Raw genomic sequence first — 22,172 nt, 5'->3', positions numbered from 1 at the left:
AGAATGGGTGTGCCAGGGCCTCCAGTCACTGCAAACAAACTCCAGACTTGTGCGCCCTCTTGTGCATCTGGTTAACATGGGTCCTGGGGAATCGAACCTGGGTCCTTTGGTCTTGCAGGCAAATGCCTTAACTGCTTAGCCATCCCATCAGCCCCATATCAAGACTCTATCTCTAAAACCAAGCAAGGGAGCTGGGTGTGGTGGTGCATGTCTTTAATCCCAGCACTTGGAAGGAGGATCACCATGAGTTCAAGGCCAGCCTGAGCTAGAGTGAAACCCTACCTTAAAAAAAAAAAAAGGAGGGGCAGGAGAGATGACTTAGCAGCTAAGGGAATCGGCTGTAAAACCTAAGAATCTGGGTTCAGTTCCCCAGTACCCATATAAAGCTAGATGCGCAAGGTGGTTCATGCAGCTGGAGTTTGTTTGCAGGAGCTGGAGGCTCTAATGCACCCATTCTCTATCTGCCTCTTTCTTCCTATCTCTCTTTCAAATAAATAAATTAATTAAATATTTTCAACAGGGCTGGAGAGATGGCTTAGCAGTTAAGTGCTTGCCTGTGAAGCCTAAGGACCCCGGTTCGAGGCTCAATTCCCCAGGACCCAGGTGAGCCAGATGCACAAGAGGGCGCAAGCGTTTGGAGTTCATTTGCAATGGCTGGAAGCCCTGGCATGCCCATTCCCTCTCTATCTGTCTCTTTCTCTGCCTCTCTCTCTGTCACTCTCAAATAAATAAATAAAAATGAACAAAAAATATTTTAAAATATATTTTTTTTTTCAAGAAAAAAACAAAGCCAGGCCAGGCATGGTGGCACACGCCTTTAATCCCAGCATTTAGGAGGCAGAGGTAGGTGGATCTTCATGAGTTCAAGGCCAGCCTGATACTACATAGTGAATTTCAGGTCGGCCTCCTGGAATCCTCCTACCTCTGCCTCCTGAGTGCTGGGATTAAAGTTGTGTGTCACCACAGCCAGTTTGTTTGTTTATTTATTTTGTTTGTTTTTGAGGTAGGGTCTCACTCTAGCACAGGCTGACCTGGAATTCACTATGGAGTCTCAGGGTGGCCTCGAACTCATGGCAATCCTCCTACCTCTGCCTCCCGAGTGCTGAGATTAAAGCTGTGTGTCACCACACCTGGCTATTTATTTATTTTTAACTAAATAAATGAATTCCTGATGTATGTGCCACTTTGTGCATCTGGCTTACATGGTGTGGCAGTTTAATTCAGGTGTTCCCCATAAACTTATGTGTTCTGAATACTAAGTTCCCAGATGGTGGCAATTTGTGAATTGGAGCCTCAAAGAGGCGATGTATTGTTAGGGGCAGGCTTATGGGAACTATAGCCAGTTCCCTCTTGCCATTGTTTGGCACATTATCCTGCTGTTGTTGTCCACATGATGTTGGCCAGGAGGTGATGTCCAGCCTCTGTTTATGCCATCAGTTTTCTCTGCTATCATGGAAATTATTTCAGGGGAAATATTATCCCCTGAAATTTGTAAGCCAAAATAAAGCCTTTCCTCCCACAGGCTGCTTTTGGTTGAATGTTTGTTCCAGCAAGGAGAAACTGACCACAATGGTAAAACTGGTACCAAGCAGTGGGGTAGTTGCTGCTAGAAACCTCACTTGTGGCTTTTGACCTTTTGGGACTGATTTGAAGAATGTGGAAGGATTGAAACCTTGGCCTAAGAGACACCTTGCAGTGCTATAAGTAAAAACTTGATGGACTATTCTGGTCAGAGTTGAAAGACCTGAATGCAGTAAGAACTATGGACTGTGAGGTTTGGCTTATGAGGGGAAGAAAGAGCTTTGTCTGGACTGGGCTAAAGGCAGTTTGTGTGAGAGGCTTGCTGTTATGCTCATATCCAGATGCATGCACCACCTTGTGCATCTGGCTTACATAGGTCCTGGGGAATCAAGCCTCGAACTGGGGTGCTTAGGCTTCACAGACAAGCACTTAACCACTAAGCCATCTCTCCAGCCCTGCCCCTTATTAAAAAAAAAAAATAGATTTACAAAGCAAATGCTGTATCTTGATGATAAATCCATATGATCTTCCAAAATATTATAGGGCTGCTGACCAAAGTTATGCTGATAAAAATACTGAGGAAGGGCTGGGGAAATGGCTTAGTGGTTAAGGCGTTTGACTGCAAAGCCTAAGGACCCTAGTTTGATTCCCTAGGACCCACATAAGCCAGATATGCAAGGGGGGACTCATGCATCTGAAGTTCGTTTGCAACGGTTGGAAGCCCTGGTGTGTCCATTCTCTCTTTCTCTAAGCCTCTTTCTCTCTTTCTCTCTTTTTTCTTTTTTTTTTTTCCCCGAGGTAGGGTCTCACTCTAGCTGACCTGGAATTCACTGTGTCGTCTCAGGGTGGCCTTGAACTCACGGAAATACTCCTACCTCTGCCTCCTGAGTGCTGGGATTAAAGGTGTGCACCACCACGCCCAGCTTCTCTCTCAAATATATAAATAAAAAATATTTTCAAAAAATACTGAGGGGGAAAAATGCCAACACATTTCCATGTCTGTATGCATTCCAAGGGCTAAAGTGAGATCCTTCCTTGCTGAGCTATCTAAGCAGCTCCTTTCCGCTGAGTTTTTGTTCCTCAGAGAAGCCCCATTTTTCTTCCTAAAGGAGTATCTACAAGGAGAAGAGAACCAACTCATGACAACATTTTCACATTTTTCATTATTATCACTAGTGATGAAGATATGAATTCACTGTATAGTCTCAGGGTGGCCTTAGATTCACAGCAATCCTACCTCTGCCTCCCGAATGCTAGGATTAAAGGCATGTGCCTCTACACCTGGCCTTCTTTTTTTCTTTTTCTTTCTTTCTTTTTTTAGATTTCCAAGGTAGGGTCTTACTCTAGCCCAGGCTGACCTGGAATTTTCACTATTTAGTCTCAGGGTGGCCTTGATCATCAAGCAATCCTCTTATCTCTCCCTCCAAGTGCTGGGATTAAAGGCATATGCCACTATGCCCAGCTTTTTGTTTGTATGCTTGTTTTGTGCACCTGTTTTTTGTTTGTTTGTTTTGTTTTTGATTTTTCAAGGCAGAGTCTCATTCTAGTTCAGGCTAACCTGGAATTTACTATGTAGTCCTCCTACCTCTGCCTCCCAAGTACTGGAATTAAAGGCGTGTGTCACCAGACATGGCTCAGCTCTTTTTTTTTTTTTAAGAAAAAAATTTTTTTTTAATTTCGACATTGGACACCTTGTGCATCTGGCTTATGTGGGTCCTGGGAGTCAAACCTAGGTGCTTTGGCTTTGCAGGCAAATGCCTTAACCGCTAAACTATCCCTCCAGCTCCTTCTTGGTTTTTCAAGGTAGAGTCTCTCTCTAGTCCAGGCTGACCTGGAATTCACTATGCAGTCTCTGGGTGGCCACGAACTGCTGGAGATCCTCCTACCTCTGCCTCCCGAGTGCTGGAATTAAAGACTGCACCACCACGCCCGACTTTTTTTTTTTTTTGAACAGGACTTTAAGGGTAACTTTAGAAGGAGCAGGTGCAGCAAGGGCCGAGGAAAGGGGACTAGCAGACTCCTCGGCATCTGTGTGTTTGTCCTTACTGCTCCACCCATCAGGGCTGAAGTCTCTCCCGAGCCCCAGGGCTAGCTGCTGGTCCACCAGGAGAGAAGACCCAGGCCCCTGCTCACCGATGGATCCCACTAGCGCCTATGGCGCCCCCTTCTTTGGCAGCCCCTCGAGCGGGGCCCTGTGGGGGACGTGCCCACAAAGCTGTCGTCCACCACCACGCGGAAGCCCATCTCCTTCCCGGTGTCCGTGCGCGCCGTGTGCTCCTTCCACTGTCCCATGCGCCCGCACCTAAACCTGCGCGGTGTCAGCACCTGCAGGCTGCTGCAGAGACCTCGGGGGAAGGAGGTGGTCACGGAAGACCCCTCGAGAGACACGCACCGCTCGGGGCTGCCGCCCTGGACCGTCCCAATCGGAATTTCATCAGGAATGCGTGGGACACCGCCACGTAGCTGAAATGGACTTGTTGGCCAACTTCTCGTTCAGCTCCTCACCAATGGGGTCTTTAAGCTTCCTCTCAAACTGCCATCTCAGATTGCCATCCGCAAGGTGTCCACCACTTTACCAGGACAAACATACCCACGTACCTTGGCGGCTGGGGGTTGCGCCACCGCCACCGTTCGCCAGTATGTGCGTTTCTAACTGGCACCGCCAGATCCTTCTCGGCCTGTTCGTACATGACAGAGCTAAGCATTTTGCCTCTGGGGGACAGATGCATCCTCAGCGAAATGTCTCTGCACCATTTAGTGTGACGTCTGCCCGTGCAAGTTTCCTGCCGCTCTGTTCTGGGTCACGTTGCAAAATTGTGCCATGTGATCTTAACCAACCCCCTTCCACTGCCTCAGTAAACAACCACAGTGACACCCACAAAATATATCTGCCCTCAAAGCCACACCAGTCCATCTTGCCTCCCGCAATGGGCACTTTTTAATCTGAGGGATCTCAAAGCCTTTTCCAAACAGTAATTAGAGTTCATAAATACCTCACTGACACTAAGCTGTGAGCCCTACTAGCCTCATTTTACGACTAGAGATCCCAAAATAAAAGAGCTGGAACCTGTTCAGTACTCAGATGAAGGACAAATCTGGGTCACGGGCTCAGCTCCACTTGCCTGTTTGACATTTTCTTTTGTACTCTGGGGGAACTCCTGTCCCCCATCTCCACGCTCCCCAGCATCCAGAGAACAAAGGTGTCTGGTGCCTCTGAAATGCCTGGCTTGCTATTTCCACTGAAGTGGCCTCTTTGTCTTTCAGTCTAGCTAAATGTGTGGGTGGTTTTTCTTTTGTGCTTGAATTCATCTTTGGCAAATAAAAAATATATATTTATGAAAAAATAAAATAAAGTAAAAATATATTTATGGTATTTGAGACAGAGAGAGAGAGAGAGACAGAGATTGAGACAGAGACAGATAATGTGTGGATGGGTGTGCCAGGGTTGCCTGCCCCTACAAATAAACTTCAGACACATGTGCCACTTTGTACATCTGGCTTTATACAGGGGTACTGGGGAATTCAACATGACCATCAGGCTTTGCAAGCAAGCACTTTTAACCACTGAGCCATCTCCTCTAGCCCATCCTTTGGTAATTTAAAAAAAAGGGGGGGGGGACACTGGAGAGATGGCTCAGCAGTTAAGACACTTGCCTGCAAAGTCAAAGGACTCAGGTTCAGTTCCTCAGGACCCATGTAAGCTGGATGCCCAAGGTGGTGCATGCGCCTGAAGTTTGTTTGCAGTGGCAAAAGGCCCTGGTGTACCCATTCTCTCTCTACCTCTATCACTTTCTTTATTTTTATTTTTTCTTTTTTGTTTTTTGAGGTAGGGTCTTATTCTAGCCCAGGCTAACCTGAAATTCACTATGTAGTCTCAGAGTGGCCTTGAACTCACAGCAATCCTCCTACCTCTGCCTCCTGAGTGGTGGGATTAAAGGCATGTGCCACCATGCCTGGATTCTGTATCTCTTTCAAATAAACAAATAAAATATTTTTTTAAAATAGCAGAAGAAAGAAAGAGAAAGAGGGATGGAGAGATGGCTTAGCAGTTAAGGTGCTTGCCTGAAGAGCCTAACAACGGGAGTTTGAATCCCCAGTATCCACATAAAGCCAGTTGCACCAAGTGGCTCATGCATCTGGAGTCTGTTTGCAGTGGCTGAAGGCCCATTCTGTCTATCTCTGTCTCTCTTTTACTTTTTTCTGCTTGCAAATAAATAATTAAAAATATTGTAGCCACATAGTGCGCACTGTTGGCCTAGGATGGAAGTGTTCCCTGGCTACTCTGCCCAGCTGGAGGGGTGGACTTGAGTCTCTGGTTATACTGAACTTGAACTGCAGAAGTTTGATGTTTGTTTGATGGTGGTTGAGTTTGCATTGTTTTAGTTTCTCCTTGCCATGCAATGTACCAGTTGAAAATGATTACTCTGTGCCTTGAAAGTATTTAACTTGTTTGATTTTTACAGAGCTTACTATCTTAAATTGGTCAAGACTGTGGGGACCTTTTTAATTGAACTGAGTACAATTTACAACATGTGATAGTTATGAATCTATTGGGGGCCAGGGGTGAAATGTGGTAGCTTGAATAGATGGCCCCCAATATTTTCAGTGTTTTCTTACTTTGTAGTTTTCATCTGCAGCCACCTGGCTAGAGGCAGTGTTACTGGGTTGATCTTAAGGTGTGGTGGTGGGTTTCAGATTTCAATCTAAAGATATGCAAAGTGTGCCTAGCTAGAGTTCCTAAAGTGTGCTATGTGGCTTTTGGTTTTTGGTTTTTTGGCTTCTCTCTTTGCTTGGACCTGTGAAGGCAGGCCAGTTTCTTCTGCCATTATGGAACTTCCCCTGGATCTGTAAGCTTCAATAAATATCCCTTCCTCAAAAAAAAAAAAAAAAAAATATATATATATATATATATATTGTAGCCAGGTGTAATAATGTATGCCTTTAATCACAGCACTGGGGAGGCCGAGGTAAGATTGCTGTGAGTTCAAGGCCACCCTTAGACTACATAGAGAATTTTAGGTTAGCCTGTGCTAAAGCAAGACTCTACCTCAAAAATAAATAAATAAATATATAAATAAATAAATAAATAAAATAAAATCAAGGCTGGAGAGATGGCTTAGCATTAAGATGTTTGCCTGCAAAGCCAAAGGATCCCAGTTCAATTCTCCAGGACCCACATAAGCCAGATGTACAAGGGGGCTCATGCATCTGAAGTTCGTTTGCAGTGGCTGGAGGCCCTGGGGTGCCCATTCTCTCCCTCTTCCTTTTTCTCTCTCTGCTTCTTTCTCTCTCTCAAATAAATAAATAAAATATAAAAATAAATAAGTAAAATAAATAAAAATAAATAAAAATAAGTAAATAAAAAAGACCAAAAACATGGGGTGGGGGAGGCAGGATGGCTTAGCAGTTAAGGGCACTTGCCTATGAAGCCAAAGGACCCAGGTTTGATTTCCCAGCAGCCACATACAAGTAAACCAGATACACAAGGTGGTGCATGCATCTAGAGTTCATTTACAGAGGCTGGAGGCCCGGGCATGCCCAATCTCTCTCTCTCTTTTTCAAACAAATAAAATAAAGAGTTTTAAAATACTAAGACTCAGGCTGGAGAAATGGCTTATTGGTTAAGTCCTGAAAGCCAGAGAACCCAGGTTCAGTTCCCTAGGATCCCCCGTAAACCAGATGCACAAGGTGGCACATTGTGTCTGGAGGTCATTTGCAGTGTCTGGATGCCCTAGTACACAAATTTTTTTCTCTCTCTCCCTCCCTCTTTCACCTTCTCTCTGCCTCTTTCTCTCTCGCTCACTTTCAAATAAATAAATAATTAAAATCCTAAGACTGAAAGCAAATGTTCAAATTAAAAAAAAAAAAGACCAAAACACAAACAAAAAATATTGTAGAAAGAAAGACTTAGTGTGAACGTGTAGCTCATCACCACAGACAATTAGGACATTTCAGACCTTTTTTTCCTTCTCAGGACAGGACAGTATACTCTATACTGGTCATGAACCAAAGTCGCACGCCTTTAATCCCAGCACTCGGGAGGCAGAGGTAGGAGGATGGCCTTGAGTTCAACCTGAGACTCCATAGTGGATTCCAGGTCAGCCTGGGCTAGAGTGAGACCCTACCTTGAAAAAAAAAAAAGATGCACTTTGGAATCATGGCCACTGACCCCCTCTCAAGGTAACAGGTAGCTGTGAGCACTAGAACCTAGACTGTGAGTGGGCTGGGAAGATGGCTCAGTGGTTAAAGTGCTTGCTTGCAAAGCCTTCTGGCAATGTGAGACGATGCGAGGAGGAACAGAAACAAGGGATTTAAAAGTACAACGGGGTTGATGGTTTAGGGGTTAAAGGTGCTTGTTTCGCAAAGCCCAATGGCCTGGGTTCTATTCTCTAATACCCATGTAAAGCCAGATGAAAGTGGCACCTGTGTCGAGTTTATTTGCAGTGGCTGGAGGCTCTGGCATACCATGTGCCTCTTTCTGTCTCTCCCAAATATTTTTACTATTATTATTATTATTATATATCTTTTTGGTTTTTTGAGATAGGGTCTCACTCTAGCCCAGGCTGACCTGAAATTCACTATGTAATCTCAGGGTGGTCTTGAACTCACAGCGATCCTCCTACCTCTGCCTCCTGAGTACTGGGATTAAAGGCATGCACCACCACTCCTGGCTCTTTTTTTTTTTAATTTTAATTTTATTTTTTAAATTAATTAATTTATTTTTATCTTTTCACAATTTTTATTAACATTTTCCATGATTATAAAAAAAAATCCCATGTTAATACCTTCCCTCCCCCACCCCGCTCTCTCTTTTTTTTTTTTTTTAATTTGAGAGAGGGAGAGAGAGAGAGAATGGGCATGCCAGGACATCTAGCTGCTGCAAACGAACTCCAGACATAGGTGCCACCTTGTGCATCTGTCTTACATGGGCCCTGAGGAATTGAACCTGGGTCCTTTTGGCTTTGCAGGCAAGTGCCTTAGCTGCTCAGCCATCTCTCCAGCCCAAATAAGTTTTTTTTTTTTTTCATTATTATTTATTGGAGAGCGACAGACAGAGAGAGAAAGAGGAAGATAGAGAGAGAGAGAGAGAATGGGCGCGCCAGAGCCTCCAGCCACTGCAAACGAATGCCAGATGCGTGTGCCTCCTTGTGCATCTGGCTGACATGGGTCCTAGGGAATTGAGCCTTGAACCAGAGTCCTTAGGCTTCACAGGCAAGTGCTTAACCGCTAAGCCATTTCTCCAGCCCTTTTTTTGGTTTTTCGAGGTAGGGTCTCACTCTAACCCAGGCTAACCTGGAATTCACTACGTAGTCTCAGGGTGGCCTTAAACTCAGGGTGATTCTCCTACCTCTGCCTCCCGATTAAAAGTGTGTGCCACCATGCCCAGCCAAATAATTTATTTGAGAGAGAGAGAAGAAGGGGGAAGAATAGTGAAACTAGTTTGTGGGAGTTGAGACCTGGAATGGAAAACAGGCACTGTGTCTCGGAGACCAGATGCCCAGCTTCCTAACCCTGTGCAAATCAGCAGCCTGGGGATTCCAGGATCCTATCATTTGGTCACCTCCCAGTAGTTATGACTTGTCTTCAGCAGCTAGGGCCTGTGGCTCAGGTTTCACGGTCCCTTGCTCACACTCATGCATCATCAGGACAGGAGAGAGACTGTGAGAAGAAGAAGTGTGAGACATGTCCTTTCTGCCTCAGAGACAGGAGACCAAAGTGCACGTCTTGTTTGTTTCACCATAGGGTGACTTACCTGCCTCCTTATCCCACTCAGGAGAAGGCACAGAGATGAGTTCCTCCCTGACAAATATTTGTGCAGCTTTGGGACAGAACCTCAGGACTTCCTCTTGTCTGCAAGGAATTGACAAGGCACAATTACAAATTCGGAGAGGTTGGTACTGTAATGGGTAGGCAGCCATTAGCAGTCTTGGAAGTCATGGCAGGATGACCCTCACCTCCTGCTTTGCAGATACACTAGGAAGGGACCCATGCTAACACACAATCCCCCTCTACAGGATTTAAAATACCTATGTAGCCAGGCGTGGTGGCGCACGCCTTTAATCCTAGCACTCAGGAGGCAGAGGTAGGAGGATCACCACAAGTTTGAAGGCCACCCTGAGACTACATAATGAATTCCAGGTCAGCCTGGACTAGAGTGAGACCCTACCTCGAAAAACCTAAATAAATAAATAACCTTAGGCTTTGGTTGAGGGAAAGCTGCTTCTTCCTGGTCAAAGGAATAGAACTTGATTTTTTTTTTTTTTTTTTTTTTTGGTTTTGAATCTTTGTTTTAAATTAATACTTAACTCTAGTTCAGCTGGGTTCCTACAAGTGCCTGGTATCCTTGGTCTGCCTGGAGGAGCCATGGAGCTGTTTTGCTCATGGGTTCATGGTGACAAACATACATGGAATTGCGGTGCCAATGGTCTAATAGGATCACAATAAGCCTCCTTTTTACCTTTATAATTTATTTTATTTTATTTTTTTTTAGAGAAGGAGAGAGAGAAAAATTGGCACTCCCGGGCCCCAGCCACTACAATTGAACTCCAGACAATTGTGCCACCTAGTGGGCATGTGTGACCTTGCACTTGCCTGACCTTTGTGCATCTGGCTAAGGTGGGATCTGGAGAGTCGAACATAGGTCCTTAGGTTTTGCAGGCAAGTCCCTTAACTGCTAAGCCATCTCTGCAGCCCAAGCTCCTTTTTCTTTTTACTTCCTCCCTTCTTTTACTCCTCTCTGTCTCTGGGGATTAAAACCGGCGCCTAAGCAAGCATCTGATTTACTTGAGTTTCTTTGTGCCTGTGTTTGTAGGTTAGAACACAATCTCTAATGTTTTTCCTCAGGCATCATCCACCTTCTTTTTTTAAAAATATTTTATTTTTATTTATTTATTTGGCAGAGAAAGAGAGAGAGAGAGAAAGAGAGAGAGAGAGAGAGAGAATGAGCATGCCAGGGTCTCCAGCCACTGCAAACAAACGCCAGACACTTGAGCCTCAGGGTTCCTCCTGTCTTTGCTTCCCCAGTGCTGAGGTAACAGGCCGGTACCTCAATGCACTGTACCTGGGTACTGGGGCTCGAACTCACGTCCTCATGCTTCTGAGGCAGCACTTTACTTGACTGAGCTATTGTGAGACTCAGCCTCTAGGTAATCACTCCACTTCTGAGCCATATCCCCATCCCCCAGCTCTTTTTTTTTTTTTCAATTTTATTTTTATTCTAGAGCCTTCCATAGCACTCTACAGGCTTGTAGTAGAGCGGGAAAAAGAGGACTGGAATTTCTAGAAGGCCAATGGTCCATAACAGTTTTCCACATGACTTGGTTGAAATTCTTTCTAAGTCACCTCACTCTAAGCTGTCACTCACAGATTCCATAAACATTGGTCCTGCCCAGGCTTCAGTATGTTGACACTTCTACCCTAAGGGTGTGGCCACTCCAATATTCATGATCCATGGCCAAGCAACTGACCTTCCTCCAAGGGCTCCCCAGCTAACCTCCCTGACCCTCACCTCCTCTTCTTCGCTGTAGCAATCAGCAGTCTTTTCTCTTCCCCTGTGCCAGGCCCTTCAGCCTAGCCCAACCAGCCTCCTACCCTTCCCAGGAGTCTTACTTCAGTTGGCTCTCACATCTGAGATAAACCAGCCCTTGGCCGACTGGGCACGTCCCCAAGAGAGGGAAACCAGTCACAGCAGGAGAAAAACACATTACCCAAAGTCGCCTACCGGGCCTGTTGCGGATGTCATGCTTGTTCATGTTTGTTTGTCTTTCTTTCTTTCTTTCTTTCTTTCTTTTTTTTTGGTTTTTCGAGGTAGGGTCTCACTCTGGTCCAGGCCAACCTGGAATTAACTCTGTCATCTCAGGGTGGCCTTGAACTCATGGCAATCCTCCTACCTCTGCCTCCCGAGTGCTGGGATTAAAGGTGTGCGCCACCACACCCGGCTACGCTTGTTCATGTTTAATGACAGTTGCATGCTTACTGTTCTCTCTATAACATGGAGACATAATGCTGAGACAATTTAGGGTGAACAGGGCCCTGAAAGTAAAAGTGGCTGAAGACTAGAAATGTTCTTGAGCTGAGTGTAGTAGCACAAGCCTTTAATCCCAGCACTCGCTCCGGAGGTTGAAGTAGGAGGATCCTTGTGAGTTTGAGGCCACCCTGAGACTATGTAGTGAATTCCAGGTCAGCATGGGCTACAGTGAGACCCTACCTCAAAAAAAAAAAAAAAAAAGAAGAAGAAGAAAAGAAAATAAATGAAATGTTCTTGAGCCTATAAGAGGAAAACTCCTTATCTCTTTTTCCTTAAAGAAGTTTTCCCAAGATCTCTTCTTATCTCTTTTTCCTTAAACCTGACTCTCTCCCTAGATTTCTTTCTCCTCAAAGGAGTTCCCCTTGCTATTAACCCCCTCCCCCCGCCAGATTCTGGGGAGAATTTGCTCAGCAGTTAAGGTGCTTGCCTGCAAAGCCAAAAGACCCAGGTTCAATTCCCCAGCACCCACAGAAAGCCAGCTGCACAAAGTAGCACATGCATCTGGAGTTCATTTGCAGTGGCTGGAGGCCCTGGCTCGCCCATACTCATTCTCACTCTCTCTGCTCCCAAATAAATTAAAAAATGAAGCCGGGCATGGTGGCACACGTTTTTAATCACAGCACTCGGAAGGTAGAGGTAGGAGGATTGCCAAAAGTTCAAGGCTACCCTGAGATTACATAGTGAATTCCAGGTCAACCTGATCTAGAGTGAAACCTTACCTCAAAAAACAAAACAAAACAAAAATTTAAGAATTAACAAACCCAGATTAGTTACAAGGCAGATTATCTGCTCAGGACCCTCCTTCCGTCCCTTAGGCTCCATAATAAGCTCTCTACTACAATCTTTCTGAATGTCACCCTCTATGATGTATGGATTTCATTCTTTGAATTCATAAGACAAGAACCTGGAGACCACTGGCTCAGTGGATGTTTAGTATGACCTTGAAAGTCTAGCACCCTAAATCCTGGGTTAAAGCCCAACCAAGAGCTTTTTCTCTCATTTTAGCCCAGGCTGACCTGGAATTCACTATATAGTCTCAGGGTGGCCTCGAACTCACTGCAATCCTCCTACCTCTGCCTCCTAAGCGTTGGGACTAAAGGCGTCCGCCACCATACCCGGCCACAACCAAGAGCTTTACATGGCTCCAATTCTACCACCTTCTCCAGATGCCCTCTGTGTTAGCTCCAGGCACCTGGAAGCCCTTGATAGCATTAGCCACTGGGGATACTGTAGCTGGGGTTATTTCCTCCTGTCCTGAGCCCAGGAGGTTCCTGTCACTTAGCCTTTAGAAGCTCTGCCCTGCCCTGAATTCTTTTTTTTTTTTTTTTTTTTTTGTTCCAGTGATTGGTTAAGCATGGTTCTGTCCCATATCTGATCAGCCCCTGTAGAGAGGCAGGGAAGGAAACATCAGGGTGATTGAACTCAGCCCCAGGGAGAAGGAAGTCCACAACTTCCTGTAGCATGTCCTGGGTGACTAGTCAAGCCTGACTCAGATAGTTGGGGGCCAAGTGGAAACTTACCAGGACTTTAGAGAGAGGGTGTGGAGGTGCTCAGAAGGCAGGACAAACACAGGCCATCCAGCCTGGACCCAAAGTGCAGAGCAGGGCCTGGTGTGGTAGAACTCACCTTTAACCCCAGCACTTGGAAGGCTGAGATAAGAGGGTCACCATGACTTCAAGACTAGCCTGGGTTACAGAGTGAGTTCCAGGTCAGCCTGGGCTAAAATGAGACCCTGCTTCAGAAACAAACAAACAAACAAAAAGAACAACAAAATTCCCAAAGCCTGGGAAGATGGCTTGGTTAATGGTATTTGTTTGCAAAGCCTGCCAACCCCAGTTCAATTCCTCAGCCACTCACAAAAAGCCAGACAAACATTTTATCGCAGCAGCAAGAGACCGTGACACGCATGGGTGCGTGCATGTACGCATACACGCTCGCACACATACATGTGAGCGATAATTTGATTTTTACTTTAATTTTTTTTAAAGACTCTATTGTTTATTTATTTATTTATTTGAGAGTGACAGACAGAGAAAGAGGCAGAAAGAGAGAGAGAGAATGGGCACGCCAGGGCATTCAGCCACTGCAAATGAACTCCAGATGCGTGTGCTCCCTTGTGCATCTGGTTAGCAATGGTCCTGGGGAATTGAACCTCAAACCAGGGTCCTTAGAGGTCCTTAGGCTTCACAGGCAAGCACTTAACTGCTAGACCATCTCTCCAGCCCTTTTTTTTCTTTTTTTTTTTCCTTTCTTTCTTTTTTTTTTTTTTTTGAGGTAGAGTTTCACTCTAGTCCAGGTTGACCTGGGATTCACTCTGTAGTCTCAGGGTGGCCTTGGACTCATGGCGATCCTCCTACCTCTGCCTCCCAAGTGCTGGGATTAAAGGCGTGTGCCACCATGCCTGGCCTTTCTTTCTCTTTCTCCCCTCCTTCCTTCCTTCCTTCTTTTCTTTCCTTCCTTCCTTCTTTCTTTCTTTCTCTCCTCCTTCTTCTTCTCTTCCAAGTAATTGGTTTCTTTTATTTTTTTTCATTAAGAATTTTTATTTTGAAACAAGAACTTCAGTAACATTAATAGAATGCCCACCTGGAAATATTCACAACCTGGTCACTGAGAATTGGGAAAATCCTCCACCTTGCATTACCACCAACTCAGCCAGGAGCAGAGAGGAACAGTGAGAGCCAAGCCACCTTTCCAACAGACCCCTCTGTATAGCTATGTGAGTTGATTCCAAAGGCTCAATGACCACAAGGATCACCAAGGACCGAAATACCATTATATGTGAGGGTTTGCCAAGAGGGTCTGAAATGTGTAAGCACCAAGGAGGGGCAGTTGGATCTGGCAACCTATGGAGAGTGTCAATAGGGTCATCTCCATTTATAAAGAACTGGGGAGGGCTGGAGAGATGGCTTAGTGGTTAAGAGCTTGCCTGTGAAGCCTAAGGACCCCAGTTCGAGGCTTGATTCCCCAGGTCCCACCTTAGCCAGATGCACAAGGAGGTGCACACATCTGGAGTTTGTTTGCAGTGGCTGGAGGCCCTGGCGTATCCATTCTCTCTCTCTCTATTGCTCTCAAATAAATAAAAATAAAAATAATTAAAAAAAAAAAAGAACTGGGGAGTGAGGGAGTGCTTGTGGAGGTATATGTGACTTGTGGCAGGAGTAACTGTTGCCATTTCTTCCACCACACTTGAAAGTTGTTCCTCACTCCCTTAAAAGAAAGTTCAAAGCCTCCCTCTCCTCACAAGCAGTCCCCAGGAGCCACTTGCTCTGACGTCACTCCTTCCTATTCCATTCTGTCTCCTAGCTCCAGTGAGCCTGAGCTCCATCCTTAACCTCACAAAGAAAGAACCATCCTTTTGCCAACAGGAAAATGGAGCCACAAGTTGAATCTAGATGCTGGGAACAAACTCCACCCAGGGGAGGGAGGCAGTGTTGCTTAGGTACACAGGGGTGAGTTTCAATATATTCCATCCAGAAGGAGGTACAGGTACAAAGAAACAAGTCACCAGAGCAAAGTGACAGTGCACATGCATTCCTGTCTTTCAGCATGGGCCACGCTGAACACTTACCCACACTGTCCCCCTCATGTGTCTGCCAGACAGAGTCAAGGCCCCCCAGAGCACTTGGCAAACATCACAGTAACATGGTAACAAGAGTAGCTTGACGTGGTAACAGACCCAGAAGGCATGGCATTACCCTAGGGCAACAACATACTTAAACCGAATAATTTTTCAGGAAGAAATTCCTCCCAGAGTGGAGATTACAAATTCCAAGTTAGCTTTGAACATTCTCATCTAAATTCCTTTCAAGCAGCAAACTAAAACAAAAATCAACAGAAAATTGTTTAAAGAACAAAATGGAAAAATAACAACCCTCTACCAAGGAGCATTGTTTTTAGGTTTATAATTTGAATGGCTCTTCCACCCAGATGGGTAGTGAGATTACTTATTTTTAAAAAGTGAATCCACTATAAGGGGAAGGAGCTGATTGGTCCAGGAAAAGTGGGAAGGCTTCCCGCAAATAGCCTTCCCTTCTCTGGACTCCAACCAAAATGAACAACACTAACTACAATGCCTACTTTAATGGCAACCATAGATTTTAGTAACACTATGTTAAAATTATCTTTAAGAGTGCCATATGAAACCAGGAGCATTTTAATACAGGCACACAACTCTTCTTAGAAATGCCAGTGACAAGCTTGTATCTGGAACACAGAGAACTGTTAAGGGGCCACATGCAAATGCCAGGGACCAGCTCACATGTCCACCAATAACAAATGCCATTTCCCACTTCAGTTAATTCTCCCTTTTAGTTGCATCATAACCTTTCCAGTATCGAACGTCCTAGATCCTATAACGCCTCTTAAATACCTCCCTTCAACCTCAATTTCCTTTTGCTTTCATTATTTTGTAAAATTACACTTAAAAATAAATATTTATGTAATAAAACATAAAGATAAATAAAACTCAAGTTACTCTGCTATGCAGAGTTAGCTGTACGGAAGTGAGGAAGGTGTTCTTGTTTAATTCCCCATGGCCCTCCACACTGTATAGATATCTGTTTGTTTCCTGGCAAGCTAAGGTTGGACTGCACCCTCCTGTCCTGGTGGGGAGACTCTGAGAATTGAAGGAAGAAGAACTGGCAGAGTGGTCATACACTATGCAGCCCATCCCTTCCGAAATGAAGGTAGGCTCAGTGGGTCTCTGCAAATGAGAAGAGAATGTCCAAAAAAAAAGAAATATTTAAGAAGTCGTTGATGATCCACCTAACCCCAGCGATGGGTTCATCAGAGGGTCTTGCAGTGTGTGGGGTGAGAAAAGACCAAGCAGCGGCATGTTGCAAGGGAGGTGGAGGCCGGCCTCAAGCATTGGCAGGGGGGCTCCTCGGTAGGCTGCATGCTCATCTCCATCCCAGAGCCTTTTCCAGACTGAGCCTGCCCCTCAAAGGTCCTGCCCCAGGTCTCAGGGATTTTGAAGAAGGTGAAGACCAAGAAGATAATAAGGAAAGAGGCAAAGACAATACATACGTAGGGTCCTGAGCGGGTTGCAGCTGAGGGGAAGAGAAGTCCAACCAGAACACTGGAGGTCCACTTAGAACAGCCAGCCACTGCCGCGGCCACAATTAACCAGGGAACGGGGCCCAGTCCGGTCTCAAAGAAGGCCACATAGGTCAAAACAGCCACAATACAGACAAAGCTCATGGCATCCTAATCATCCTTCAACAACATAGAGACAGAGGACAGAACAGCCATGCCTCCAAGGCCCGTCGTATGCAGAGTTCTCCTTCCTGCCCTTTCTACCAGAAACTATAGTGAAGACAGTATTAACCACGCCAGCTCCGAGGGCAGCATAAGTTGGTTCACCGACACCTTCGTCTTTGAAGATTCCTGTTGAGTAAGAGAACACTGCATTAATCCCAGACGGCTGCTGGGAGAGCTGAGCATGATGGCAGTGAGGTTGGTGGTTGGAGGAATGGCAGACCTCTAGCAGGGACACTTGCTTCTCCTGTGCCATCCTGGCACTCTCGTCTTTCATTTCTTGGGTATCTTGGGCCACATCCTGAGTGCCCCACAAGCGCTGGAGGATCTCCTTGGCATGTTCTTCCTCCTTTCAGAAAGAATCAAGGACTTTCAGGACAGAAGTGTGCTCTGTAAAATCGCTGGAACGATGGTTAAGGCCAAGAGCCCAGGCCACAGCTCTTCAGACCCCAAAATGAATTCTAGTCCAAAGATCTGAGCCATCAGAATTCCAACGATGATACCCAGCTGGTTTAGTGTGCCAAGGCACCCTTCAAGGCAGTAGGAGACACGGCTCCAATGTACATGGGCACAAAACCTGTGCCGAGTCCACAGAAGCTGCCCGTGATCAAGCAGCCCAGGATCAGCATTTCAACTACCACAGGTCTTTTGACAAACCCCATAAGGCAGCCCCCAACAAGGGCCAGCAGGTTGACTAAGCATTGAATTGTGCCTGCCAAAGCGGTTCACAAAGAGTCCAACAGGAAAGGATCCAATCACGACACCAACAGAAAAGATGGCCGCACACAAGGCCCAGAGGCCTGTGACCAGCCCATCACTGGGACGATCTTCTAACCTCTCTTCCATAGTTTATGATCGACTCAGAAGCATTGATGACTCCAGTGTTGTAGCCAAACTGGAAAGAGCTGGTTGTGGCAATGGTTATGGCAAACACCAGAGATGGGGTTACTGTTACTGTTCCCATGACCCTAATTTAATTTTTACCTGTAGGATTATGGAGACAACGTTTCTAGCAGACAAAATGTCCTCAGCAGCAAGTTTTCTCAAGGTTCCCAGCAGCCTTTAGCAATCACAAGGAGCATCACACAGCACACTGGTTTCTTTCTTTTTTTTAAAAAAAATTATTTATATTTATTTCTTTATTTGAGAGAGGTAGAGGGAGAGAGAGAGAGAGATAATGGGCATGCCAGGGCCTCCAGCTACTGCAAAGAAACTCCAGATGTGTGCGTCCCCTTGTGCATCTGGCTAATGTGGGTCCTGGGGAATCGAACCTGTATCTTTTGGCTTTGCAGGTAAACGCCTTAAACGCTAAGCCATCCCTCCAGCCCAAGTTTTTGGCTTTTTCAAAATAGGGTCTTACTCTAACCCAGGCTGACCTGGAACTCACTCTGGAAGCTCAGGTTGGACTTTGACTTGAACTCATAGTGGTTCTTCTACCTCTGCCTCCAGAAGGCTGGGATTGAAGATGTGAGCCACCACACCAACATGAGCAATTTTCTTCCTTTCTTTCCTTCTTTCTTTCTTTTTTTTTTTTTTTTTTTTTTTTTTGGTTTTTTGAGGTAGGGTCTCACTCTAGCCCAGGCTGACCTGGAATTCACTATTGAGTCTCAGGGTGGCCTCAAACTCATGGCAATCCTCCTACCTCTGCCTCCTGAGTGCTGGGATTAAAGGCGTGTACCACCATGCCCAGTGAGCAATTTTCTTTTAAAAACATTATTTATTTAAATATTTTAATTAATTTATTTGCAAGCAGAGATAGGGAGCGAGTGAGCAAGAGAGAGAGAGAGAGAGAGAGAGAGAGAGAGAGGAGAGAGAGAATGAGTGAAGGGATGGGCACAACAAATGAACTCCAGATGCATGTGCTATTTTATTCATATGGCTTTATATGGATACTGGGGATTCAAATCCTGGCCATCATGCTGACAGGGGGGTACAGTTAGGGTGACTAGACTCTGAAGGTAAAAAAGGCAGGAAAGTCTGTGCTTGGTAGAAATCAAAGATGGTTGACTTCTTATCTCTTGCGTAGAACCTGCTTTTCCACAAACAACCAGAACCCCTCCTGGGAGGGAGGTCCTTCATAGGATTTAAACATTGTAGCTGGTCAAGTTCAGCCCCTGGAACTTGGTGTCAGGGCAAACCTTTTTCTGAGACAGCCCCTAGCCCAAACCAACCAGCTGTCCCTCTGGTTCACCTGAGCTGGAAACAGCCCACCACTAAGGTTATAAATACCTTTGCAAGGGGAGGGCAGGCGCTCTGACCACTTGGGAGCTTCCAGCTGTGAAGCCCTCTAGCCCTTACTCTCCACATGGGCTCCTTTACCCCCTCCTGCTCCCCATATGGCAGGAGTTCCTTGAACTTGCTTTTCTCTTTCCTCTTTCCTTGTCTTTTTTTTCCCCCTCCAGGTCCTCCATGTGGGATCTATAGCCACGTGTGTGCCTTTCCTTGGCTCTATACTTCTCCCAATAGATAATAATAATTTAATAATTATCCTTCCCAGTCTTTAAATTTTTTAAAAATCATTTTATTCATTTATTTATTAGAGACAGAGGGATGGAGGGACAGAGAGAGAATGGGCATGCCAGGGCCTCCAGCCACTGCAAACGAGCTCCAGATGCATGTGCCATGATGTTCATATGGCTAATGTGGGACCTGGAGAATCGAATCTGGGTCCTTAGGCTTTGCAGGCAAGCACCTTAACTGATAGGCCATCTCTCCAACCCTCAGTCTTTAAAAAATATATATATTTAAAACATTTTTTTAATATTTATTTGAGAGCAACAGACAAAGAGAGAAAGAGGCAGCATTTGGGAGGCAGAGGTAGGAGGATCACTGTAAGTTCAAGGCCACCCTGAGACTACATAGTTAATAGGTCAGCCTGAGCTAGAGTAAGACCCTACCTTGAAAAACTGGGAAAAAAAAAAAAAAAGAAAGAAAGAAAAAGAAAAACCAAGCAATCACCTTTTAACCACTGAGATATCTTCCCAGCCCTAATTTTTATTTATCTACTTGCAAGCAGAGAGAGATAGACAGAGAATGGGCACCCCAACGCCTCCCACTGCTGCAAACAAACTCCAGATGCATTTGTCACTTTGTGCATCTTGCTTTACATTGGTACTGGAGAATCAAAGGCAGGTTGATAGGCTTTGTGGGTAAGCTCCTTAAATGCTGAGCCATCTCTCTGGCCCTCTGGCTTGACAATTTTTAATTTTTTTTCGAGGTTGGGTCTCATTCTAGCTCAGGCTGACCTGGAACTCACTCTGTAGTCTCAGAGTAGCCTTGAACTCATGGCGATCCTCCTACCTCTGCCTCCCGAGTGCTGGGATTAAAGGAGTGCATCACTATGCCCGGCTTGAATTTTAAATTTTATTTATTTGAGTGAGAGAGAGAGAATGAATGGGTACGCCAAGGCCTCCTGCCACTGCATACAAAATCCAGACACATGTGCTACTTTGTGTGTCTGGCTTTATGTGGATATTGGTAAAATGTACCCAGGTTGACAGGCTTTGCAAGAAAGACCTTTAACCACTGAGCCATCTCTCCAGGCCTCTAAATGAATAAAAAAAAACAAACAAAACCAAAGGGCAGAACAGGGAGAGAACAGCCAGCACCCCAGGAATCCAGGCTATGCCTCCCTCCAGGAAGCTGGGATCAAAGAACACAGGAAGAAGGAAGTGTGAGCTTTGCCCCCAGTGACTCAACTCATCCATCTGGGGCAAGTCAACTCTCACCCCTCAGGCCTCTGCCCTACTTCCCAGGACAGGACCATCTGGACCTGATCAGCCTAGTCCTAAAGCTGACCCCAATTCATCTGCACAACCCCATTCCATCACTGTCCTCCCCCGGAGATGCCTCCAGGTAATATGCCGTGGGAGGGGCAGGAAGAGCCCTGTTGTAGTCAGGACACCTGGGCCTTGGCTCACTAGCCAGATGTATGAGCGATCTCCACCCGTGTGATGACAGGCAGCTGGACTCTTAAGTCCTCCAGGTTCCTTGGCTCTAAAATCGAGAATTCTGCTGTCCCTGTGTAGGGCCTGGTGACAAGCAGGGACCCAAGGATGCTGGGCCACCCGCTCCGCTCCTCAGCTGTCTCTTCCAGTCAGTGGACTAGCTGTTGGCTGGCCTCTTTTGGTCCTCACACCTGCCACAGCGCAGTCCTCAGCTCAGGTGCCAGGCTTTCTTCTCTGACCTGCACCTCTGAAATACTAACCTTTTATTTTTTCCTGACAAATATTTCTTTTTATTTGTTTGCAAGTAGAGAGAGAGAATGAGTGAACATGCCAGGTCTTAGTGTTGCTGCCCATGAACTCCAAATGCATGTGTCACCATGAGTATCTAGATTTACAATGGGTACTGGGGAATCAAACCTGGATTATCAGGCTTTGCAAGCAAAAGCGCCTTAACTGCTAAGCCACCTCCCCATCTCCCTTTGGTGGAAGTCTCACTCTACTACAATCTACTTGTCAAAACAAAGACAGAGACATCAGCACAGCAAGATTCACCCAGTGCTAGGCATCATGGGAGTCCCCAACTTTCCCATAGCACCTCTTCCTTGTTCCGGGATCCAGCCCAGGAGGCCACAGAGCACTCCCCTCTCAGTTCTTGTGTCTCCTTTAAATGTGACCAGGAATGCCACGATTCTATCTTCCTACACGAGAAGGAAGCCCACAGTATTGGAGGAAGCTGGACAAGGTGACATTCACCTGTAACCCCAGCGCTTCTGAGATGTAGGCGAGAGGCACAGGGCTAGAGAGATGGCTCAGAGGTTAAAACCACTTCCTGTGCAAGCATGAGGCCCTAAGGAGGCCTGAGAAACATCTGGAATTCAATCCCCAGGGTCCACGTAAACAGATGGGCATGGGTACACCTGCCTATAACTCCAGTTCCATAGTGGAACAGAAGCCTGAGAATCCCCAGAGTGTAGCAAGCTCTGGGATCAGTAGGAGACTGGCTCAAGAAAAAGCTAGAGGAAGAGCAATGCAGGTGGATATCTGGCATTCTGTTCTGGCAACCACAGGTGAGTGTACCCAGAAGCAGGTGAGCGCATGGGGGGCTTCATGGGCCCATATACCAAACACCCCACATCTCTGGGTCACTCACACACACACATGTACACACAAGCAAAAAATAATAATAATTGGGCTTTTGGCTTGTGCTTCTCTCTCTCTGTCTGCTTGGGCCTGTGAAGGCAGGCCAGCTTCTTCTGCCAGTTATGGAACTTCCCCTGGATCTGTAAGCTTCAATAAATCCCTTCCTCCATAAAAAAAAATAATAATAATAATTGAAAATTTTTTAAAAAGAAGTACTAACACAAAAAAAGCACCTCTCTCATCTCAAAGAAATTTATTTATTTATTTTAACTTTATTTATT

General features: G+C 45.7%; 2 pseudogenes; both read right to left on the bottom strand.

Annotated features, from left to right (window-relative positions):
• Positions 1-3,609: 3,609 nt before the first annotated feature.
• Positions 3,610-4,226, bottom strand: LOC123460652 (annotated as a pseudogene).
• Positions 4,227-16,333: 12,107 nt separating this feature from the next.
• Positions 16,334-17,768, bottom strand: LOC101613522 (annotated as a pseudogene).
• Between the last annotated feature and the right edge of the window lie 4,404 nt (positions 17,769-22,172).

Source organism: Jaculus jaculus, chromosome 5, assembly GCF_020740685.1.
Source record: "Jaculus jaculus isolate mJacJac1 chromosome 5, mJacJac1.mat.Y.cur, whole genome shotgun sequence".
Classification (NCBI taxonomy): domain Eukaryota; kingdom Metazoa; phylum Chordata; class Mammalia; order Rodentia; family Dipodidae; genus Jaculus; species Jaculus jaculus.
The sequence above is the reverse complement of the archived record's forward strand: the minus strand, read 5'-3'. Positions and strand labels throughout refer to the sequence as shown.